Source organism: Bos indicus, chromosome 15 (assembly GCF_029378745.1).
Source record: "Bos indicus isolate NIAB-ARS_2022 breed Sahiwal x Tharparkar chromosome 15, NIAB-ARS_B.indTharparkar_mat_pri_1.0, whole genome shotgun sequence".
NCBI classification, from domain to species: Eukaryota; Metazoa; Chordata; class Mammalia; order Artiodactyla; family Bovidae; genus Bos; species Bos indicus.
The window spans coordinates 74,149,742-74,175,277 of record NC_091774.1 but is presented as its reverse complement, the minus strand read 5'-3'; the positions used below and the strand labels follow the sequence as shown (position 1 = coordinate 74,175,277).

Genomic DNA, 25,536 nt, shown 5'->3' with positions numbered 1-25,536 from the left:
CTCTCCGTATCCCTCTTCTGCATTCAGGGCGGGGCTATCGGCAACTGGCGCCAACCCCGCCCCCTGGCGCTCGGAGCTGAACTCGCCAAGGACCAAGGAATTTTCAGCACCTGCCTTCCATGGACAGCTACCGCGCCCTGGGCCAGCCGGGATCCGCCAGGGTCGCGGTCCTCCAGCTCCCGGACCGGAGCGAGCAGGGAAGTTTGTCAAAGGAACGTGGATTTTTCCTTCATTTACCTCCCAGCCCCACCATGCAATTTTAATCTATATCGCATCGTCTCCATTAATCTCGCGGAGAGATGGCCCATTAAGTCGTATCTGGACACCCTTTAAGACAGAGAAAATGGGGAAGGGAGGGGGGCAGTCGAGAGAACCGGGCTCAACAGCGCCGACCCATAGAGAGAGAGAGAGTTGCAGCTATTGATTCAGAGATTGGTCAGGGTGATTCCCGGCTCTGCAAGAATTCCCCCTTTCGGTTCCTTTTCATGCAGCCCCAAATTCATTATGCACACACACAGCTATACCCCTCACCCCCTACTCAGTCCCACCCTTCTCTTTAGAAAAGGGGTGAAAAGGCAGCCAAAAAAGAACCCCAGGGCATGCACAAAGTAAGCCTCAGTTCATACTCACAGTCTGCGGCATGCACATGACATAATATTACTTACCCAAACGGGAACTCCTTAAGAGAGAGAAAGAGAAACACAGGGGTGGGAAGAGAAAGTGGAGAGAGAGAGGGAGACAGAAGAGAGGAGAGGAAAAATCCAACAATTAATTTCCAGACATAGTTGGGGGCGGGGGGAGGAATGCGGTGATGTCCAGGTTTTCTTCCACCCGCGCTGGCTTTTTATCCCAGTGCAGCCCTCGGTCTATTTCTGGAACACGATCAAACCCTGATGCTATTTTTAGCAAGTACTGAAAAAACCTCCACACACAAAGGCATTTCGCTGGAACGTTACGTCCAAAACATTAGATGTGAATTAAGCGCCCCCTCCCCACTTTTCCCTGCACCACCACACTCCCTTACATTACTGCAGATGATTTTTTCAAAACAGAAAAACACCCAAATATTGCTTGTGTTCTCCCTCCCTCCCGTTAACTCCCGTCTGCCTCCGCCTGTTGCAAGCTCCTCACTGTCTCCCCGACCAGAAGGCTTTGGAGTGGTTGTATTCTTTTAGAGCTGCAGGTCTCCATTGACCAGAACTGCTTGGGAAATGGGGGTGGGGTGGGGTGCTTAGACCCCATCCCCAGAGGAGCTTCCAAAAAAAGCTCTAGAGTCTAATGCGGTCCACGCTGGAGATTCCCAAATGAGGAAAGGAAAAAAAAAAAAAAAAAAACACCCTCCATACCCTTCCCACGTTTCCCACCCATGCTTTGCAAAATCTCGCTGTGTTTGCAACACACCGCCTTTCGAAATGTATACTTTGAAGGCGCTGTGTGTGTGTGTGTGTGTGTGTGTTTTGCGTTCTAGTAATTCACTACGAAGGGGTTGGAGAAAATAGACTCATGAAGGCAGCGCGGAGCAGCCGCCTTGAGTCTTCTTTGCCAGCCTGCGTCAGTCATCAGCTACTGACGTCACGTGCAGATTCTCCTCTTTGGTGGGTCTGGTTCAGCCGAGAAGAGGCTTCTGCTCAGAGACAACGCTTTGTGTTCGGTGCAGCCACTGAACAAGCAAGGCGACCGAGGCGGGCGCCACCCCAGGCTTGGGCTGGGCAGCTGCAGAGAAGGCTGCAACCTGGTGTGCACCGGGCGTGCGGGGCCCCGAGGGCTTGCCCAGCAGGACAGCCCCCCGCCCCAAACGCCCTGCGCCGCCGAGGGCAAGCTCGGCTCTGCACAGACGCGGAGCGAGCGTCCTTTCCCCTCCCTTTCGCAGCTGACCGCTGTAGCGGAGACAGCTCTGGCTATAACTCGGATTAATTCTGTGTGTTTGTCGGGCAGATAGCCTCGGCTCCTCGAGTGACGCAAATAACAGATTCTAAGGCTCCCGCTCTCTCTCGCGTTCTCTTTCTCTCCCTCCCGCTTTCTTTTCCCTCTTCTGTTTCCTGCGCCCACGCATCCTGCTCGGTCGCCCACGGAATCAGCCAGCTACAGCTTCCCAGAGAGCAGTCATCCAAGTTACAGACAGACAGACTTCCCAGAGCAGGAACAAATAAACCTGCAATTAAACACACATACACACAGCCTTTTGCAAATGGCCAGCAGCGTTTAGGGGCTCCCCTGTGTAGGGGAGGAGAAAGCTGATTCACAAATCCACCGGCCTCCAGTCACTGCAGGGGGGCGGGGGGAGCGGAGAGCCGACGGAGAGGCCAGGGACAGGGAAGGGCTTGCTGCTGTAGCTTTGCCCTGGCACCACCACCTGAAAAGGAAACCCACCTCTATAAATACCCAGATGGCAGGGTATTAGCCGATAAACAACTTTGGTTGAATGGGAGGAGGAGAAAATGGAACAAAGACTGCAAAGGCTTAGTCTCTAGCAACATTATCAGGACTTTTTAAGACTAGGCGAGGCTTTAGCCTTTCTCGCTCTCAAAGACCAGGGGATCTTCTATTTTTCATCTTAAAATAATGCTCCTGAAAAATGAGCTGAATGGATTAGTGCTATTTTTAAACCAGTTTGAAAGGAGCTTGTTTCATGAGGGTGATAAAGAATGCGTGTGCGCACACGCGAGCGTGTGTCTCAGTGTGTGTTGTGTCTGAATCTGAGGTTTTTGGCAGAAGACATGCCACACCTCAGCGTGACAGAGGGTTTATTGATTGGGGATGTGATGGAGGTGGCAAGAATTCTTGCAGATTGGAAGATCGGAATACAATTACATACACAAATCACCCTCCCCAAATCTACACAGGATCCCAGATCCAGCTCATATAACTTATGCCCCGAGGAGGGGAGGAGAGGAGGCGGGGGACCAGAAAGCTATTTACATCATGCTGATGCCTGGTCCGTCTCCTTTATCAACTTTAATTATCAACATCCCCTGTCAGTGATTTCCCCTATGCCAATAAACAATTTTCCAGAGGTTACCACTAGGATTGGGGGCACAAGGCCCGAGAGACAGCGAGCGGTCATGGGACTGACCTTTAATCAGTGTGATCTTTAATACCCTCTCTTCTCCCTCTTCAGGCCCTCTGAGCCTTTGTAACTTGCCTCAGAGATTTTGGTTTAAGCTTAAGCCTGTCCTGGACCCTCAACTCCTGTCTGTGGCTTAAGCCTTGCCTACTATAGGAAGGCAGAGGGCGCCTGCTCAGCACGGAGGACACCCTCTGGCAGCCCATCAACAGCTGTTTATTTTTAGCTCCATGAATGCATGTATGTATGCATGTGAGGATGCCGCTGCAGTGGGGGAGGCAGGCAGCCAGAAGAAGTATCAATGAGACAGAGTCCGCCTGGGTTCTTGCACTGAAAATGGCTTATCACATGGGATCATTGGATGTGGCCCATTGGACAGAGAAAGCGTCCCCATCGTGTGTTTCAAGGAAGTCTTACTGGATTCATGGGAGTGTTAGGCTGATTATATTTTTAAAGGCACAGAGTAGGTCTATGTTTTTAGAGCTATGAGATGAGCTATGTGTAAGCATAAACTCATGTGACCACACTATTTCTAAGACTACACGAACTACATAGAGAAGAGACACTTTGGAACTGCGTGAGCTGCTTTCTGTTTCTAGGCTTTCTGTGGTAGTTGGCTGCTATTGTATCTGATGTTGAAGCCAAAGCAGCTTCATTCAAGATCACTTTGGGCACCCCTAACAGCTTTCAGCAAACCCCGTATGTAACCCAAACAAATAAGGCAGAGTTGGAAATAGAAGAAGTGTGCTCAGAACTTTTGAGAGTAGCAACCATAATTACACGACCTGTGGCAGTCTGATGGACTCAGTATCTTTGCTTCTCCTCACAACCCCCACCCCCCACAAGAGAATGCCTCTCTTCTCTGTCTTGCTATTCTAATCAAGCTGAGTGGTTACACCAGGGGCTGGGGGTACCTAGGAAACTCAGCAGAAACATTTGCAGAAGGTTAGTCCTTCACAGATAGCATCTCTGGTTGCCCTATGCGTCAACAGTCAGATCCTTTGGTGCACGCCTGGACTGGAACTGGTGACCTTGGCTTTCCAGGCTGTCCTGCCATCCTTTGCTAAGGGCTGTGGTGCCCAATTCCTGTCTGAGCAGTCAAGCTAAGGACCCAGAGAATTAATAGACCGACATGGAATCTGTCCAAGATGAAAACCGCCTTCTGCACTGCCAACCCATCCCTGGGCATCCCAAGCATGAAGAGGACTCATTTCCCCTAATGCTGCTCCAGAGGGCCTGTGGGGTAGGCTGCTGTCACAAAGCCCTTGAAAGAACTGAGTCTTCTCTCTTTCAGGGTCGCTGAAGCCCAGAAATGTCCCACCCGTGTCTCTTGTCTGCTCTCCAAGCACCAAGAAAAATGCCAGTAGGTAAAGTACTGGGTTTGGAAGAAGGGAAAAAAAAAAAAATCCAGCTCTTAGGAAATCAACCAAGGGGAGTCTATCAGGGAAGAAATCCAGGAAAGAGATTCCTCTTGGCCTAAAGACATCTCCATCAGGGAGCAGAACTATTTTGGCCTAAATAAGGGCCAGGGTAGGGGGAGAATAAACCAACAGTTTTTGAGAACCTATTATGTGCCAGACACTGTGCTGGGTGCTATTACATAAATGATCTTATGCTTATGGCTGTTTTATGGGTATCACTATAATGATGTTGCCCACCCCATTAGGTTGTACCTAAATCAATCCCAAAATATTACTTATTTTTTCTATTTTCAAGGGTTTCCCTGGTAGCTCAGCTGGTAAAGCAACCATCTGCAATGTAGGAGACCCCGGTTCTTCAGGGAAGATCCCCTGGAGAAGGGAACGGCTACTCACTCCAGTATTCTGGCCTGGAGAAGTCCATGGACTAAAGAGTTGGACTAAATTCTGTGGACTAGAGTTTAAAGCTAAGAAAATGGAGAGAAGGCAGTTTAAGTGACTTGTGCAAAAGTCTTGGAGCTTGAAGTTGTAAAACTAAGGATCTGATCATATTTATATTTGTGCGGTTCCCATACTCATGCTCACATCTATCATATTGCTTCGATTCCAATATCCAGTTTTCTGTGTTCTAGTTCTAGCTCCATCATTAGGAATTAGAGATATCTGGGACTTTTTCAGCAGTAACCTGAACAATGAAATTGATTTATTTCTCCTAAGAGTCCCTTGAGCCAATATAGCACACCACCACTCCCTCCCTCTCCCTACCTCGCCACAAGGCTATCTGCCTATGAGAAGAGACCTCCCTCTCCAAATCTCTCTACCGGAAAGTTCCAGCTGGTTCAGCTTCATCCAAAACTCAAGGGATCTGTCTGAAGCCAGCCAGTGTGAAGTGAAGATGCAGGGAACTTTCTGTCCATTCAGGCTGCTACAGCCAACCATGTTGCCCCCTCCATTAAGGAAGTCCTGTGGATGGTACCAGGGAGGAGTTAGGAACTCCCCAGTCCAGTTTACCTAGAAGGCTCTTTGAAGGTGAGAACAGTAGCAAATCTGCATTTGGGTTGACTAGTCCTCCTTTACACTTTTAGAAACTGGCATCCCTGATCCTTTTCCTGATTATCAAAACTTCAGAGGCCAAGCCATTAGCACAGTGGGGGAGATGAGCCACAGCATGCATAATACAAGCTATTCCACCATCCCCTTCCTCTGTTAAGTACAAGTTTCATCACTTACCCTGATCAAGAGGTACATTCAGTCTTGGAAAACACTTCTTAGAAGCCAGCATATTTGGAGGTTTAAGGGAGATGTTTTGAAGGACCACTTGCATGCTGAAGAAAAGTAACTAGAATTCCACCCCCTCCCTTTCCTTTTGTCGGCATCAGCACTCAAAAAAGTCTCAACTCTCTATCCACCTGAAAGCGATGACAGTGTTCAATATCAGAACAGTTAAGACAATATCTGCTCTTTGCACACCTCCATCATTGAGAAGCAAGCTCTTTCAAATGCCTTCTTCCCCACCCTATGCCACTTGAACTGCATGGAGAACCAGATGATAGGCTTTCCGATGCATTGCCAGATGAAAGGCACATTTGGGAGAATTGGGACCTAGAGGGTCACCCGGGAGTGTCTCGAGTGGGCTCCATGGTAAGGATCTAAGCAAAGACAAGGAAGCCAGAGCAAGCACATGTTAGGGGCTGAGGCTGAAGCAGTAGGGTGGGGTGGGACTAAGGACACCAGCGTGCTTTAGTTTAGCAGAAGCTACATAGAAAAGAATCGGAACTTTGGATCATGGGGAGAAAATAAATAATAATAAGAGGAGTGCTTCAAGATAGCTGTGTGAGTTTGGCCTTGATCTTGTTGTTGATGGACAGTTGTCTACCTCTGAGGGCAGAGAGACCTCAATCACAAATTCATTGGGAGGGGATGATCTAATGGAATTCAAATTAGCTGAACTTTTTATCATTATTAAAGCAGTCTTGAAATTAGCTGCTGCTCTGTGAGACTTGGATTGCTATATCTGATAGCCCAACAGTAAAAAATTGGCTTTGCATCTCTTTAAGTCCTAGTCTAATAAATACAGGCCATGGAGCAGTGGAAGAAAGGCCTAACATATCCGCTGGATTGGCTGTTTTTTTTTTTTTTTTTTTTTTACTTATTGGCAAGGCTATGAGTTAATGAGCTGAGTCTGAATCTTTTCATGAGAGGAGATAGTTCAGCTCACATGTGAAAATCTGGCATCTGCCAATGGTTTTTAACTTACCCCTAGAAGTGGAAATAAAACTGGGGGAGAGAAAATATATTTTCTAAGTACAGCGGGTTTATTGAGAACCACAGTTTTTGTAGTGATTGGGAGAGAGCACTCTGACCTCAACAAATTCTGATTTGGTTAATCCTGGTGGTCGTGGTGGCAGGGTGGAGGGGGTCTGTTTTATGTGGAGTCTAGATTAACATTGTGAGGCTGGACCAATGTCTGTGTCAGGGCTGGGGAGTCCCCAAGGGGTATTCAGGTCAAAAGAAACCAATAAATGACAAAATCTTACAGCCTAACCAGGCAGACCTGTCTCATGAGCCCTGGGTTTCCGAGATCATTACCAATCATCCTAGACAGTGCTGGCAAATGTCACTTACCTCACCATCCAGGAACCTGTGGCTCAAAACCCATGAAGAAAAGCCTTGGATCTTAAATGAAAATGTCTAGAGTGAAGCCATCACAATATGGTAGAATGAAATGTAAATTTAATTGAAGAAAAAAAATCGAGATGATTTCATCCTGTATTTAGGGGCAGTCCAATTCTGGGGCTCTTTCTTTCTTACCCCCCATATTCTCAATCAGTCCTAAGTAAGCTCTTTCACTCTATATGACCAGGATTAACGGATTGATGGTGCCTCCATCTGGTTTCAATTACATCACTCTCAGATACCTGGGGTACCTTCATTGAGTGAGACTGCTCTGCCAGAGAGTCTTGAAACTTCATTTTGGAAGAGGTAGGATTTGCTGTGGTTTCCCTGACCTGGGGGGCTGAGTACTGGGCTGATTCTGGCACGAGGCAGGAGGAGGAGACAGGGAAACTATTATCAGCCATCTGGATATAACTCAGAGGGGAACTTGCCAAAGAAAGAGCAAAGCCACTGCCCCAGGAGGGGCACCTCAGAGAAAGAGCTGGGTAGACAGTGAATGGAGGAAGGATGGTGATCAAGAAGGGGTGATGATGGCGAGGGTTAAGAGGAAGATGAATGTGAGCAGCAACATTGCGGAAAGCACGAGGCAAAGGATGAGGTGTGTCCTGGGTGTCTGAGGACTGCTTTGAAAACTCATCTGGTCTCCTCTTGGTCGCTGGCGCTCCTATAATAGCAAGAATGAAAGGGAAAGGGTGTCAGCAATCTACATTCCATCACTCAGAGCTCCTTGTGAGCGCTCAGTTCCAAGTTCTCCCATCCTCTCCTTCAGTGGTATCATTTTGGTTTCTCTGGACATAGCAGAGGCACGAGGGCCAGATGTTCACGGCTACAGTTAGGTAAAGGGATGCTCAGCCTTACCAGCAGGTGGCCAAATATGAGTTCACTCCAAATTGGTAGATCTAGACCAACTGTTCATCAAGAAGTCACATTTCTGGCAAAGCAGAGCTTGTGATATCAACCAGGTCAAACCAGAAAGAGTTGCTTCCACTGGTAGCTGAGGGCCAGGAGGTTACATCATAGACAAATATGTTTAACCCAACCACTCTGTTTAAGACAATGACAGCCCAATTGTTCAGGAGGTGCTGCAGTAAGCCTACTCTTGCATCTGCTGTGTTATTATCAGCAGGTACCATTCTGACCCCATTATGACATCACTCTGCCTACTGGGAAAGGGGCAGCTAGAAGGAGGTCTTGAGACAGGGGTAGGGCAAGTAGGTAATATCTGGTGTGACTGCTGTCCCACTGTGTAGGTTTAGAGACACAGAAGTGAAACTGGAAAGCATCACTCAATCCAAAGAGGAATGGGGATCCTATGACTTGTGTGCATGCCCCGTAATGTCCAACTCTTTGCAATCCTTTGGACTATAGCCTGCATATAGTCTGTCCATGGGATTTTTCAGGCAAGAATTCTGAAGTAGGTTGTTTCCTCCTCCAGGGGATCTTCCCAACCCAGGGACTGAACCCACATCTCCTGCATCTCCTGCACTGCAGGTGGATTCTTTACCTGTTGAGCCACTGGGGAAGTCCCATCCTATGACTTACCCGTATCTCAAATGTCCAGGAAGAATCAATGTGGAAAAATGCTTTAAGGTTCTGCGTGAAGTGAAAAGGATTACACCTTTGCATGGTACAGGAAAGTTGAAATAATATGTGGGATTCTCCCAGGGACCTAGATACTTTGAAAATGTGGGCTGGTGAGTGACCAACTTTAAAAAGGTAAGTGGCTTGTGTAATTCCAAATTCCCAAATGACTCTGTATCGAGGGAGCTCAATCATGAACCAACCTGAAACAGGGAAAGGAGTGACTCAGGACAGGATCTGTGTGTAAATCAAGGAGGTGGTTTCACGATCTTTATTACCTGCAGTTAAAAAGCCAGATCAAGAACCTTGATTTCAACTAGCATCAACCAGAAAGTCAGAACTTGAGCTGCGAGTGAAGATTCTGGTCTTGACTGTGCCATTTGCTCCCAATTGAAATCTAGAACACGGCACTCGGTACCTGAAATTCCCAAATTAGAAAATGTGCGTACTGCTACCTGCCCTACCTCACAGGATTTTATTTTTAAAAACACAGGTGTGAACATGCGCCACAATTTTAAAAGGCCTCACCTCTGTCATGGAAATTCTTCTTAGTCATTGTGGCAGTTCTTCTTTTTTCTATCTGAGCTTCAGAGAGCACAGATTGGACAAGCATTGCTATGTAAGTAATTGCCTTATGGATTGAATCTTTTTTCAGAAAAACAGGCTCAGAATGCTCTAGCTCCAGGAAGTTTATGGAACAATCTTGGAACCAGGTATGACCTATTCATATCAGGTAATAAGAACAAGCTTCACTTCCAGTTTCACATTGTCCCTTGCTCCTCGCTTCTCTTGAGTTCTCTCGCTCTGTCTCAGGGAAATTCTAAGAACCATGAATGTCACGGAGGGGCGGGGTCTGCTAGTCTCTGGTGATGCCAGCAAGTTATTTACATCTCCCCAGGTCTTGGCTGCCTCAAGCAATTGTGGTATTTAATGAGAGCATGCAAGTAAGATGCTTAGCACTGAGTTGGCACCCAGTAAATGTTAAATGAAATTATGAAGGAGGCAGAAGAAACCAGCCTCTGGAATTTCATCCCCCTTGGTGGCTCAGGATATCTTATTTTCTCCTTGGTTCAAGGCACCAAGAAGCTCTGATGCCTCAAATTGCTACCCACAGGGCAGGGCAAAATGACTGCTATGGAATTTCTACCAAAGAGCCAGTAGAGGGAGCTCCCAAGTAAAACTTCCCCGGTCTACCTCATTTCTCTATAAAACAAATCTCTGCTCAGAGGCCGGGAACTTTTTCTCTACCAGAAATCTTTTATTTAGAGAAAATTGGAGCCCTCATCAAAAGACCTGGACCCAGTCCTGTTTTCAGAGTAGGCAGGGAGGGGTTATTGTACTTCAGAGACAGCTTGAGTCCCATGCCAAGTTTGGGCTCTGGGCTACCCAGAATAGAAAGTTCCTATTAGGGCTGATCCCAGAAGATGTGGGGTGAGACTTTTGAAGCTAACACTTTTCCAGCCCGTGGAATTTTGAATGTTCTCTAGTTTTCTAATCATCCTCTCCCTACAAAGATCGAGATTCACAGTGCCTTGTTATTGTTCCGTCACTCACTCGTGTCCAACTTTTTGCGACCCCATGGACTGCAGCACACCAGGCTTCCCTGTCCTTCACCATCTCCCAGAGCTTGCTCAAATTCATGTCCATTGAGTTGGTGATGCCATCCAACCATTTCATCATCTCCTTCTGGCTTCAATCTTTCCCAGCATCAGGGTCTTTTCCAATGAGTCGGCTCTTCCCATCAGGTGGCCAAAGTACTGGAGCTTCGGCTTTATCATCAGTCCTTCCAATGAGTATTTAGGACTGATTTCCTTTAGGATTGACTGGTTTGATCTCCTTGCAATCCAAGGGACTCTCAAGAGTTTTCTCCAAAACCACAGTTTAAAAGCATCAATTCTTCAGTGCTCAGCCTTCTTTATGGTTCAACTCTCATATCCATTCATAACTACTGGAAAAACCACAGCTTTGACTATGCAGGCCTTTGTCAGCAAAGTAATGTCTCTGGTTTTTAATATGCTGTCTAGGTTTGTCATAGCTTTTCTTCCAAGGAGCAAGTGTCTTAATTTCATGGCTGCAGTCACCATCTGTAGTGATTTTGGAGCCCAAGAAAATAAAGTCTTTCACTGATTTCATTGTTTCCCCATCTATTTGCCATGAAGTGATGGGACCTGATGCCTTTTTTGAATGTTGAATTTTAAACCAGCTTTTTCACTCTCCTCTTTCACTTTCATCAAGAGGCTCTTCAGTTCCTCTTTGCTTTCTGCCATAAGGGTGGTATTATTTGCATATCTGAGGTTATTAATATTTCTCCCGGCAATCTTGATTCCAGCTTGTGCTTCATCCAGCCCAGCATTTTGCATGATGTAATATAAGTTAAATAAGCAGGGTGATAATATACGGCCTTAGCATACTCCTTTCCCAATTTGGAACCAGTCCGTTGTTCCATGTCTGGTTCTGTTGCTTCTTGACCTGCATACAGATTTCTCAGGAGGCAAGTCAGGTGGTCTGGTATTCTCATCTCTTAAAGAAGTTTCCACAGTTTGTTGTGATCCACACCGTCAAAGGTTTCATCATAGTTAATGAAGCAGGAGTAGATGTTTCTCTGGAATTCTTTTGGTTTTTCTATAATCCAATGGATGTTGGCAATTTGATCTCTGGTTCCTCTGCCTTTTCTAAATCAAGCTTGAACATCTGGAAGTTCTCGGTTTATGTACTGTTGAAGCCTACCTTGGAGAATTTTGAGCATTACTTTGCTAGCATGTGAGATGAGTGCAATTGTGCGATAGTTTGAACATTCTATGCCATTGCCCTTCTTTGGGATTGGAGTGAAAACTGATCTTTTCCAGTCCTGTGGCTGCTACTGAGTTTTCCAAATTTGCTGGCATATTGAGTGCAGCACTTTCACAGCTAAGTGCTAAATCATCTTTTAGGATTTGGAATAGCTCAACTGGAATTCCTTCACCTCCACTAGCTTTGTTCATAGTGATGCTTCCTAAGGCCCACTTGACTTCGCACTCTAGGATGTCTGGCTCTAGGTGAGTGATCACAGCATCGTCATTATCTGGGTCATGAAGATCTTTTTTGTACAGTTCTTCTGCTTATTCTTGCCACGTCTTCTTAATATCTTCTGCTTCTGTTAGGTCCATACTGTTTCTGTTCTTTAATGTGCCCACCTTTGCATGAAATGTTCCCTTGGTATCTCTAATTTTCTTGAAGAGATCTCTAGTCTTTCTCATTCTATTGTTTTCCTGTATTTCTTTTCATTGTTCACTTAGGAAGCCTTTCTTAAACTGTCCTTGCTATTCTTTGCAACTGTGTATTCAGATGGATGTATCTTTCCCTTTCTCCTTTACCTTTTGTTTGTCTTCTTTTCTCAGCTATTTGTAAGGCCTCATCAGGCAACCATTTTGCCTTTTTTCATTTCTTTTTCTTGGGGATGGTTTTGATCATTGCCTCCTGTACAGTGTTATGACCCTCCATCCATAGTTCTTCAGGCACTTTGTCTATCAAATCTAAAAGATCACAGTCCCTAAAAGACCTTATTGCTCATGCCCTAAGTCATGTCCGACTCTGCAACCTCATGGGCTGTGTAGCCCACCATGCTTCTCTGTCTATGGGATTCCTTAGGCAAAGATACTGGAGCAGGGTGCCATTACCTCCTCCATGGGATCTTCCCAACTCAGGGACAGAATCTGTGTCTCCAGCATCTGCAGGCCAATTCTCTACCACTGGGCCACCTGGGAAGCCCCAGAAGTCCTCATTACAAGCCTGTTATAAGGCAATCATGGAACCTGGATGCTCTGAAGCAGCAGGCTGAAGGAAACAGTCCTTGCCTATGCTGAAGAGCCTTTAAATGCAGGCACCTGAGAACTCAGTGATGGGCATGAACACCTTCTCAGATAAAAGACCTAAAATGCTGCCAAGAGGTGCAAGATGAACTCTGCTGAGCCTCTGAGACAAGATTTTCCACAGTTCCTTCTCTGCTCAGACCCCTCAGGTCAACCAGAAGGCCCACTATCAAGGGAAAAAACTTCTTTATTCCCCACACTTACTTTCTGGCTCATAGTTAATCAATGTAATAGTAGGAGCCCCAAGAGATGGCGGGAGATCTTGCCAGTCTTTCTTTCAATTAACATTTGCTCAGTGTGGTTTTGATCAGCAGTGGCCTCCTTTGTTAAAGGGTACCCAAGGGGGCTCTGTGCCTCACCTACTTACAGAATGATGCAGAGCTCAGGAGGAACCCAGAATAAGATGAAGACTTGCCATTCAGGAAGCTTAAGAACATCTGAGTGCTCCTCTCCCTCCTCCTGCTGGTTCACTATCAAGAATAACAACAGCTGGTATTTACTGAATATTGACAAGCCTCAGGTGCTGTGCTAAGAGGTATGCCTACATTATCCCATTCTTAGTGAAACAGTACCTTTACAGTGTCCATTTTGAAGTTGTAAAGCTGGGGCTTGGAGAGGGGAAATCACCTGCCCTGAGCCAAAGAGCTGTTTCAGTGTGTTTGCTATATTCTGAAATACAGAGTGACCCCCTCTTTGAGCCCTAGCTGGATTCTCCAGAACAGACAACAGTTCCCTTCAGCATCAGGGACTTTCCCAAGGGTAAGGGCAGCCTGGGCTGTGGTACACACCTTGTCAAGTTCCCCTCAGGCCCCACGAAAGTATCTGATGTTCCTTTTCGTTGCATTGCCTCATTTCCATGGGGTAAGTGTGCCCTGTCTTGGGAGGAAACAATTACACCAGGATGAAGCTCTTGCCTTCCTCTTCTCTCTCTAAGATAATCCGTCTGACACCTGACCAAACTGCAGAGAACAAATGGGACTCATTACATCTTTGGAAATTTCATTCGATTTTTAGAATTGGGGATGAGCTGGAAGACTGACAGCTGGAGACCTAGTTCAAGAGTAGAATTATTTAAGCCTTATGCCAGAAAAGAAAAGACTGTTTGGGACCTGCCATTAAGAATAATCTATAGCGGGGGTAGAAGTAGGTAATGGTTTATATCAGCAGCTCTCAAGCCATGACTCCATCTACCCTGAGTTGTAACTTTGCTGGGCTCTGTTTGCCCAGCAAAGGGTTAAGGGTTCAGTGTTGGCTCTTTTGACACAGAGGTTTGGACCAGGTAGGGAAAACAGAGGCTGTATAGCTAACATCAAAGGAGGCACTTCTCTTCAATCCGAGATGACAAAGGCCCTGCTTTCAATTACCCCATGAGCTTGACTGTTACTACTACCCTCCTCTCCTGAAGTCAACAGAGGGAAGCCGTCCAGTGAGAAGGTGGGTTTCTGATGATAAGAGAAAAAAAAAATGATACTGTCTTGAAGAGCCCGAGAACCACTGGCAGGCAGGAGGCTCAGGTCTGTCTCAAGTCCCTCCTACCTTGTCTTCTCATGTTCTCGTCTCTAACGTTTTGACTCATGGAATAACTTGCTGTTCTGGGCCACCAGTATAAGCAAATTTGTTCCAACTGGTTTGAAATATGTTCAGTTACAAATCAAAAGAAAACTTTGGTCTGGATTATAAATAACAGGAGAATTACTAATGTTTTGATTATATCTGGAGCTCACGCACAGGACAAGTTCATTCTGATTAGGGATTTGGGGCCCAGTTCACTTAAACAAGAGGCACCAACTCCTCAGCAGGAGCCAGCCTTCATTGGGCTGCAACTTGCTTCATCTGCATCCTGCTTGGAGCCTTCCAGGGCCAAATTGGTTACAGAATATTTGTTTCCCCTGAAATTGCCTTCAAATGCCTGGAAGTCTTCCAAGGGACCTAAAGGGATGGGGTATTAGGGACACAGATGCCTTAAGAATGGGGGAAACACTAATAATACCAGTAAGAATTAACCAAGCACCTGTTATACACCAGTGACGTCACTCAGTCATGTCCGATCCTTTGTGACCCCTGGGACTGTAACCTACCAGGCTCCTCTCTCCATGGGATTATCCAGGCAAGAGTACTGGAGTGGGTTGCCATTGCCTTCTCCAGGGGATCTTCCTGACTCAGGGATCGAACCCAGGTCTCCTGCATTGCAGGCAGACGCTTTACCCTCTGAGCCACCAGGGAAACCACTATATACACCAGGCAGTGTCCTAAGCACTTCACATAGCTCCATTTACTCACAGTAACCCTGGGAGGCAGCTACCAGTATTATTCCTATCTTACAGATGAGAAAAGAGGGAGGTGACTGAACTTGTTCAAGGTCTCAGGGCTATTTAAGTAGGTGGGGTTCTCATCCAGGCTGTCTGGCTTATGCTCTGAGCCCCGTGCTAGATTTTCTCCTTCTCATGGAAGGATCTCCAGTAGGGTCAGTGGGGGAGGGTCTGAGCATGCATAGGTCTCAAATGAAAAGGGATCCATATTCAGTCTGGTGTTGCATTTGCTGTGGACAGTGTGCGGAAGACCAGATATCACAGGGACTAATGGGCCCATAGAAACCTGTTGTCTGAGGCCTGGGGACCCCCTGACCACTCGATCCAGCACCATAGAAGAAGACTGTGATAACAGTAGCTTTAACACACCTTAGGAACTCCTGCGCTATGCTAAGTTGCTTCAGTCGTGGCCAATTCTTTGCAACCCCATGAACCGTAGCCTGCCAAGCTCCTCTGTCCATGGGATTCTCCAGGCAAGAATACTGGAGTGACTCCAAAAGGGCAAGAATTATTTAACTTTCTCTGAGCAACAGTCATGAGATTGCATAAATTATAGGGTGCGCGGACCCTGACCCTTCATTTTAGAGATGAGGTCAAAAGAGGCTAAGTGAATCATGAAGTCCACGAGGTTAGGGCAGCAGAGACTGGATGGGAACCCAACTGCCTCCTGGTTTAGTCAGGCTGTCTGATCATGGGGTGTCTGAAGGCTGGGGGGTCAGATAAGAGAATACAGTGCTTACTGCTGAGGGAGGCTACTAGTACTCAAGACCCCGCATTCTAGAAAAGAAATGGAGATGTTTTTCTAACTTGTGTCAGGAACTAGAGCCTGGAGGGAGAGTCAGTTTACGCCAGCTCACAGGCCAGGTTGACTTCCCTGGTGGCTCAGATGGTATTAGCCTCTGTCTACAATGCGGGAGACCCAGGTTCGATCCCTGGGTCTGGAAGATCCCCTGGAGAAGGAAATGGCAACCCACTCCAGTATTCCTGCCTGGTAAATCCCATGGACGGAGGAGCCTGGTAGGCTACAGTTCACGGGGTTGCAAAGAGTCGGACACGACTGAGCGACTTCACTTCACAGGCCAAGTTAGGGAATGAACTCATTGATTTCTGTCCCCAAATATCCAGATCACCAGATACACAGGTGGTGGGGGTGGTTAGCTTATAAGAGTCTGAGAGCTCAGACATCCGTAGGCTAACATAGAGCAAGAGAACTTCTCTTGCATTGGTGGAAGTGGTCAAAGAAATGTTTTCAGGGAGGGATAGTGGCTAATTTGCTCTTTCCTTTTCTCTTACCTCACCTCCCTGAACCATTTTTGTTTCCTAAATCTAAGTGAATTCAAAACAGAAAACTAAGTAGAAGCAAATCACCCTCATAGTGAATTGGGATCCTAACTGCTGCCCCAGAGTGAGGGTAGGTGAAGCCACTCCCTGCAAAGCCACTCCCTTCTCAGACTTGGTTGTTCCTAATACCGAAGGTATGGTGGTCTGGATAAGGCCTATAATTCTCAAACCTGACAACTCAAACATAATCAGCCTGTAGGCTTCTAAGAGTATGAACTGCCCATAAAAACCTGGCCTTGTCCCCAAGCATTACCAAGTCCTTGGAACTAAAACCTGGATCTTAACAGATGCACTTTTTTCTTTTCAGCTGATACATCCACACCCACTGAAATGCTCATATAAACTCATCGATGAAAGGGTTCCTGATATAGTGGGACACACGACATAGAAGTCTGCAACAGGGAAAGGAAGCCTATGGTGGCTTGTTGGTCAGGCAAGGGCTATATAAGTTCATAAGAACTCAGGGTGGGCATAAGTCTTACTGAGAGGAGAATGTGGGCTGCTAAAGGCCTCTTTCACCTTTTGAACTGTGAGTGCCATGGTGGCAAGCAGGATCCAGATCTCTGAATCTGCTGAGCCTAGAATATGGTTTTTCCAGTAGTCATGTATGGATGTGAGAGTTGGACCATAAAGAAGGCTGAGTGCCGAAGAATTGATGCTTTTGAGCTGTGGTGTTGGAGAAGACTCTTGAGAGTCCCTTGGACAGCAAGGAGATACAACCAGTCAATCTTAAAGGAAATCAACCCTGAGTATTCATTGGAAGGACTGATGCTGAAGCTTCAATTCTTTGGCCATCTGATGTGAAGAGCCAACTCATTGGAAAAGACCCTGATGCTGGGAAAGATTGAAGGCAGGAGGAGAAGGGGACAGCAGAGGATGAGATGTTGGGATGGCATCACCAACTCAATGGACATGAATTTGAGCAAACTCCAGGTGATAGTGAAGGATGGGGAAGCCTGGAGTGCTGCATTCCATGGGATCCCAAAGAATCAGACATAACTGAGCAACTAAACAACAAAATATATGGCCTACCAGACCCTCCACGATGTTGATGAGGCCATGGGGACTGGGTAAGTTATAACTTTCTTCTGTTCTCTATTAGAGAATGAGGTCATTGAAAATCAAGACCTGGATGAGGAGTAGATGGTCATCCTTGCCCCCAAGGAATCACTGAGGGACTCTCACGATGTCCAAGGAGAACTCTGAACATCTGGCCCAGTGGAAAGGAGGAGACTTGAGTCTTGCCCCTCAGCTCCAGTGAGTCAAATGCAGATGATCTTCTTACACACAGACTCTTGAGGTCCAGACTTGTGCTAAGTATTGATGGGGACCCTTTCTCCTTACCTGGACACCTCCACTTTTAGGACTGGGAGCTGGGAGAAAAGGGTTTATGGGCTTTGAACTGAAGGAAAAGGTCCAGGGAAGATCCCAGGCCTGTCCCTTGCTTGGCAGGGTCAATGAGAATAGTTCCTTTGACTTTCAGTAGGGGAAGAAGAGGGAAGGTAGATTTTACCCAGCATCTCTCAAGAAGCATACCTGAGTATGTATGTGAAAAGGTCTAAGAACAACTACACTGGCTTCAGAACAGGAAGAATCTACCCAGGAAAGAAAGTCATATGGTGGAGATGCCATCCCACACTGGGCCACGAGAAGATGCTACCCAAGTCACTTTTCTGATGCTTCCGTGGGCCCGTCAGTGGCCATAGGTATAATAATAAAGATAACAATAAAAATAACAGTAATAGATCCTTTGCCATGTGCCAAAACCTTTGCAAATAACTCAATAAATTATAATAACTCTTTGTGGTGAATACTATTATTACTCTCATTCGGTCCCATCACTTCATGGCAAATAGATGGGGAAACAATGGAAACAGAGACTTTATTTTCTTGGGCTCCAAAATCACTGCAGATGGTGACTGCAGCCATGAAATTAAAAGATGCTTGCTCCTTGGAAGAAAAGCCGTGACCAACCTAGACAGCGTATTAAAAAGCAGAGACATTACTTTGCCAACAAAGGTCCGTCTAGTCAAGGCTATGGTTTTTCCAGTAGTCATGTATGGATGTGAGAGTTGGACTATAAAGAAAGCTGAGCACCGAAGAATTGATGCTTTTGAACTGTGGAGTTGGAGAAGACTCTTGGGAGTCCCTTGGACTGCAAGGAGATCCAATCAGTCCATCCTAAAGGAAATTGGTCCTGAATATTCATTGGAAGGACTGATGCTGAAGCTGAAACTCCAATACTTTGGCCACCTGATGCAAAGAACTGACTCATAGGAAAAGACCCTGATGCTGGGAAAGACTGAAGGCAGGAGGAGAAGGGGATGACAGAGGATGAGATGGTTGGATGGCATCACTGAATCAACGGACATGAGTTTGAGTGAGCTCCAGGAGTTGGTGATGGACAGGGAGGCCTGGTGTGCTGTGCAGTCCATGGGGTCACAAAGAGTCAGATACAAATGAACGACTGAACTAAAGTGTCAAGAAACCAAAACTTGGAAAGTTTAAATAACTTATGAAAAGTCATATAATCAATGAAATACAAGTGCCAAGATATGTTTGAACCCAGGTCTGTTTGGCTGCAAACCCTGAACTGTTTGCTGTTATACTCAGGACACTGTGAGAGTCTAGCCTACCAGAGCTCTATGTCTACCTCTACAGTTGAGTGAGGTGAGACAGAGGGGAAGGCACGGTTTAAAAAAAGATGTTAACATCTTCTGTGCACAATATGTGTAGATTCATGTATCATGTATGTAGAAGAGTGCGTTTAGATAAGCTACTTCTCCTTTCATTCTCCATACATTAGACACTATAATGTGAACACTCCCACTGTGGGGGGCTTCCCAGGTGGTGAAATGGTAAAGAATCCACCTGCCAAATGGAGGAGAAGCAGATTCTATCCCTGGGTCAGGAAGATCCCCTGGAAAAGGAAATGGCAACCCACTCCAGTATTCTTGCCTGGAAATTCCACGGACAGAGGAGCCTGGTGGGCTCCACAGCTATGCAGACATCTGGACGCGACTGAGCACGCACACAGTCCCACTTTTTAGGTGAAGTAAGCAGGTCACAAAGAAGCTAAATAATTTGTTCAAGATCATACATCCACTCGATTTCTTGAATCTGTGTGGTTTGATGCCAAATCCATGGCTCTTTCACTATAACATACTGTCACAATAATCAGATGCACTCAGAGTCAGTTCGCATTTATTACGCACCCACCACAGGTTAAGCACTGTGCCAGGCTCTTTCACAAACACCAAATTGTTATTCATTGATTGGTCTTCCAGTTCACTAAGTTGGGCTGCAGCTGCAGCAGCCTCCTAGTCAAGGTTATATAAAAGAATAAATCAGAGTAATTCCTTTTCTTCTTCTTTCTAGGTATTCTCAGTAGCTAAGTCCAAGCTAAATATTTCACAAAAGGGTGCTGTTGTCACCTGAAGGACCAGGGAAAAAAAAGAAAAACTAGATTAAGGTTGAAAAACTCAAGTCTCAAAGTCCCCGATCCAATGATGGAGGGTCAGTAGTGTCTTTGTTCTCTTTGCTGGATGAATTTCTAATGCCATCCTATTTCCATTCTAGTCCACCCTACATTTCTGAGGTGCCCTCTAGCTTTGCTCCTTCAAGGTAAAGAAGCAGGGAGGCAGTTGATGATGGAAGGAAGGAAAAATTGCCTTGCTTCTAGAGTCCATCAGGAATTTAGTCTGTCTTCCTCTTGACCCCTTGAGCCTTGAACTCTAATTCTCCCACGTCAACATCAATTGAATGTATTACCAAAGTCTTTGCTGAGAACCTGTCACACTAGCCCAAGAGATCCCTGAGAAGACTTTGGAGCAGTGGTGAGGTAAATAATGATTGATCAAGTAGTAAATAATAGCAAAATGTCTCATGAAGCAAAGCTAAGTATTTTTTCATTTGATTGTGGGTGGTGAAAACTAAGTACATATCAGGCAGAAGATCTGCTTGATGGAGCCAAGCTCAAAAGTGGTGGGTGGGACTTGGATAGATGCTTCATTTCTAAGGCCTGGGCTCTAACCCAAGGCTTCAGCAAAATTAGGGAGATATCAACAGATGAATTCTGTCTTCAAAGCTGTGACACCCTCACCAGCAAGTGGTGGGCTTTTCACAGAGTGAGACTTGGTTAGAGAAGGAGGAAACCCCAATGGAGGAAAGATGGAGGCTAGTGAAGTTTTGTTTTTGTTGTTGCTGTTTTTGCTGCAGATGGATTATTTGCTTGAGGAGGGAAAATGAGCAACAGTGCTCCCAGTCTAGGATCTGGGTGACTTCTTGCCTAGGCTGGCTTCACGGGTGTGCAACTTGTGTAGACACACATGGCCCTGTGCTCAGCAGGAGAATGCATGAGTAGGAAGACACGCACCATATATGTGTTCACCATTCCTCGCTGCCCCCATGAGGTTGGCAGTTCCCCCAAGAGCACAAAATTCCAGTGGGAGCCCAGTGAGATGCAAAGTAAGTCAAAGGTGAGTGTATGAGGAAGGGGGGAGGGGCATGGACAACATCAAGAGGTCCTGCTGTTGGAACTAGAACTTGCTTGAATGTAGAAATAAGGCATTGGGGTTCTATGAAACACTAATGACCAAGGACCCCTACTTTATCATTTCTTACTCGTGTTCCTTTCCTCTATTTGCCAACCACCTATGCTGAAAAGGATGGCATGGAAAGAAAGCGGACACTAGAGCAGTCCACAGTTGCTTCTCCTTCCACTCCTTCCTTCCTCATCATGAAGCTGAAGTCAGAGATGCTGGTAGAACATTCACATATTAGAAGTCAGATGAAAGCAGCTGAGTTCGTTTTGTTCAACGTGTCCAGTGAGCTGGTAATAAGTAAGCACATATGCAGGTATGACCTATGGGATACAAGTTGTGTGATTTCAGTGATTCTGCAAATGAATTAAATGCTCCTATATTTTCATTTAAAACTAGCATTGCACAGTATAAAGATGGATGGTAAAATTCATGCTAATGAAAATTTTATTTTTATTTAGCATGACATGAAACTAGCAAATAAAAAACATGACAAGAGAGAGACTTAAGGAAAAAAGCTTTATATTTTAGTACCTTTAATAACACTTTTTTCCTGCGTATTTGAACGAGGGGCCCTACATTTTTTTACTGGGCCCCTTGAGTTATGTCGCTGGCCCTGCTCCTACCCTTATTTTTCTTATGAGAAACAGAGGCAAAGCACCAGGGCTAATTCAAGGCAATGAACGGAAAACTTGGACTTGATTCTTCTCCTAAGCAGGTGGGCATCCGTTTGCAGTAACAGTGGTCTCCAACGTCGTGCGCAGGGAGAACTGACACTCCTGAATGAATATGAGGAAACCCCAGGCAAATTCCGGTTCACCACATATACTCAGGGACGTCAGATCCACCCCTAAACCAGAAGTGGTATTTCTCCGTTGGCGTCTTCACACAGCGACAGAGGTGAAGAGAGTCCATGCTGTCCGTGAGCTCACGGGTGGAGACAACTCTGCACGTGCACAAACACACGCATGCACACTTGGGTGCGTTGTGGTTGGTCTTGACACACGTTGTACACGTACACCACACGTAAGTGTTTGCGTGTGATGTGGGCTCGGGCACCTCTTAGAACCTGAGAGAGGTGGGTTTACATGGGTCTTGGCGGCGGGGTTGGGGTGGGGAGGACTCCTGACTGACAACACCTTTAAGGCTTGGGTGAATGTGCCTTCTGGGCCTTGGTCCTCAAGAGACCACCGCTGAGAGTGGAGAGCTATCCGGGTGGGTGTGGGGGCTGGTGGGGGGACACATGGCTCTATTTCCAGGACCAGTTTCTCCTGTAACCACTCTGCTCTCCCTTTATATCACAGGAAGACAAACACCTGTTGACTTCGAGAACAGAGGGTTTTCGACTTCTTCTGAAAGGAGTGACACGAGCAACCGGGGCTGTGAAAGACTCTCCCCTTCCACCCCTGGACCAAAAAACGAGGAGACAGTCTCACGAACGAGGCCCTTGAGTGACGTGGAGAGCGGATGTCAGGCCCGCTGACCTCTTTTTACTCGGCACCAGCGAGTCCGGAAGGACGGGGTCGCCATCTACTCGCTCCCTTTAGCTGCCTGGCGCTTCTTCCCCACAGCAGGCTTAGTGCCCAGTCTGTGTCCCCATCTCACCTCCCACCTCATCTCTACGCCTTTGGGTTATGCTAGCCAACAGGTGGCAAGGGGACTGCTGATTCTAACTTCCAAGCGCACCTTTCCCAGTCCCCCACCCCATCTGCTGAAAGAGATTCACTTCTCATGAGAATCTGGTAAGCCTGCCAGCACCCCCAGGAGGAAAAAGTCACTAACTCACTTCTTTAGAAGCACCTTCCCCACCCCCCACTGGGTGGTCTTGACCACCACCAGCCTACCAAAGAATCATTGCATTTTATTGTTTCCATATTTCCCAGTGCATTTTAACCAGACATTCAAATGGCACCCCGACGTCTATATTTAAAGATTGTAGTGGGGGGACTCCCCGCCCCCACCCCCCTCAGAAGAGACCTGTGTTCCACCTCCCAGAAGTGGCTGCTCATCAGAGAGGAGGTGATTCAGCTTTCCTAGAAGATCATTTGCAGGGGAAAATACAGTACTAGTGCTCAGAGTGCTGCCTGCTTCCAGAGATTAAAAAAAAAAAAAAACACACCACCAAAAAAACCCTGCTCTCAGACACATGGAATTCCCATTGACGAGGTCTGACCAACACCAGGCGCTGAATTTTCCCCATTAAACTTAAAGCTCAGGATGAAAGACGTGGGGGTGGCAGAAGGGGTCCCATTTGGCCTTTTCAGCCCTCTGGAGGACCTGAACTCTGCTCACCGCCCCCCAAGGTCAAACGACTGATGTGCAAAAAGTCCCCTCTGTCTGTCCCTCCACTTCCCCTGCCCAAGCTCTCCCTCCTCACAAAGAAGGACTCTCATTGCCACAACACAATGAAGCCCCGGTGGATTTACCCAGATTGGAGAACCCCTTGAAGTCTCTGTCAGAATCAATCTTCTCAAGAATAACACTTGTTGGTCACCACCTTGCTTTGTGCGGCCGCGGGGAAACCAGGGCTCCGCGGGGCACACCGGCCTCTGACCCCCCATCTCCGCAGGGCACCGGGCAGGGCGCGGCTCCTCACTTCACGGGACGCCCCCCAAAACACACCCCCCGCGGCACCACTGCCCACACCCTGCAAGCCCGCGCCCCGTTAATTTACCTTCTCCACTCCAAGCTGGGCCCATCCCAGCACCAGCCCCCCCAGAGCCCGGAGGCCAGCGCCGCGGCTTCCCAGGCGATGAGAGGCCCTGGCCGCGCGCCAGCCTCCGCCGCCGCCGCCGCCGCCCCCGCGGTTTAACCCTCCGCCCTGCGGAGTTCAGCCTCTCCGGGCTTCAGGCTGCAAAGTTTGCCAGGCGCTTTTTTCCGGCGGTTTTCCTCCACACAACCGGCCCTAAGAAATCCTGCACAGAGATTTCCCTCTACAGGTGGTTGTGAGCTGTAGCAGTTTTTGCTCTTGCAATAGAAACGTGGTGGTTTGGGGTGTTTTTCTGTCTTTAATTTCATTTTACCTGCTATTCAGGATTTTTTTAAAAAAATTATTTTGCCGGCCCCCACTAAAGACGCAGCTTTTCTCCAAATAATGGGATGATAGATTAAATTCTTTATGCAAGAAATGTAACTACTACTATCACCACCACCGTGCCCTCTCTCCATCTCCCCACCCTCCCCCACTTTGCTCTGACTTCATGAAGCCTTTTCTGAACTAAGATTGCATGTGCAAAATAATGACAAGAATGAAGACACTTAGTGAATGAGAATCAACCCCAAATATGACAAAGTGAACAAACTCCCACTACAGAATCCCTCTCCATGCCGCCCCCCCCACACACACAAAACATCAGGGTAGGGGGAGAGGAGACAGCATCCCTTCCCCACTTTGACACCACAGAACTGTCTTCCAACTGGCATGCCTCTGCAAAAACCACACACACACACACACACACACCCAACCCCAGGAAAACCTGCTCAAGAAGTCTAGTCGATTTGTAGGAACATAATTGTTCAATGAAACAGACAGTAATCATGTCCAGTCATACAGCTCTACTCCTCCAAACATCCACCAACTGACATCATAAACTTTGCAAAAGCCAAACACAGACAGTGCATGGTATAACCTACCTTGGCGAGCTCCTTCACTTTTTGTGCAAATGTTTTCCCCTCCGCACGCTTTATAGAGATTTCTAGGGAAATTTGGAAAGGCTGGTGAGGGGGTGGGAGAGGTGAGGGAATGAGGGTAATATAAATAAGGAAGCGTTTTAAATGCACCACGCAAAAAAAAAAAAAAAAAAAAAGCTCGGGATTTCACGTTCTGTGTCTGCACTCTTCCCGGAGCAAAGCAAAACAGTTCGCGTTCAGTGCCAGACTTGAAGGGAGAGGGAGAAGAGAGAGGGAGGGCGAGAGAAGGAGAGGAGAGAGGGAGGGGAGAGTAAGAAAGAGGGTGTGGGGGGGGGGGGGGGGGACGGGAGGAGAGAGGGAGAAGAGAAAGAAAGGAAATGAGGGAGAGATAGAGGGAGAGAGGCGAGGTAAGCGAGGAGGGAGGGGGAGAGAGAGAGAGAAGAAAGGAGGGGGAGCGGGAGGAGAGAGAGGAGGCAGCCCCCCTCCCACGCTCCCACCCCCACACATTCAGGCACCTCCTGAGTAACTGATCAGAGCAAGAACTCATCACCCACGTTTGAAAACCTCGTCTGGGGACTAAGTCCCGATGCACACACACTCGGGGGCTATATATAGACAGACCCTAATGATATGCATTGCATTTTGAGCGTAAATGTGTGTGTGCGGATTACATATGGTTCCTTTGACAGGTATGATTTTTAATTTTTTTTCTTTTTTTCTCTATTTTTTTTTTTTTTTGCACTGCAGTGCGTCTGATTATATGTTTGGATTTTCTCCCCCCCCCCCCTTTTTTTTTTTGCATCAGGAAAAGATGCATCGATTTTGAGGGTGTTCGGAAAGAGTGGTGGGGGGTCTCAACGCCTACCAAACCCTGGCTTGTTTCCCCTGCAAAGCTGGGATATTTGCAGAGTTGGGGCTGTTTGAAAAGGCTCCAGCTCTGGCTCGGTGTAGCACGCCCAGTTCCAGCAGTGTGTGCTATTGACCTGCATTGACGTCAGTGCGTCATTAGGTCTCCCTTAGAAACACTGACTTTCAAAAATAGTATCAAATTAATTCAGTTGGAGCCTGGTGAAGAAAGGCTACTAGCTGGAATCAGCCATAAAACTCCAGAATTTTCAGCCCCAGATC

At 46.9% G+C, this 25,536-nt stretch overlaps 2 long non-coding RNA genes across 3 annotated transcripts; one reads left to right on the top strand and one right to left on the bottom strand.

Moving 5' to 3' along the window:
* Positions 1–7,392: 7,392 nt before the first annotated feature.
* On the top strand, positions 7,393–22,836 carry LOC109569666 (uncharacterized). Of its 2 annotated transcripts, XR_011570921.1 has the most exons (7): positions 7,393–7,464; positions 8,594–13,122; positions 16,545–17,307; positions 20,456–20,715; positions 20,904–21,094; positions 21,497–21,758; positions 22,083–22,836. It is a non-coding gene; the product is annotated as an uncharacterized lncRNA (long non-coding RNA). The 2 variants fall into 2 exon arrangements; XR_002182355.2 differs by having other exon boundaries at positions 8,594–17,307.
* On the bottom strand, positions 7,455–24,901 carry LOC139187363 (uncharacterized). The gene is made up of 3 exons (XR_011570920.1): positions 24,412–24,901; positions 8,017–21,101; positions 7,455–7,822 (listed from the first exon to the last, which is right to left on the bottom strand). It is a non-coding gene; the product is annotated as an uncharacterized lncRNA (long non-coding RNA).
* Between the last annotated feature and the right edge of the window lie 635 nt (positions 24,902–25,536).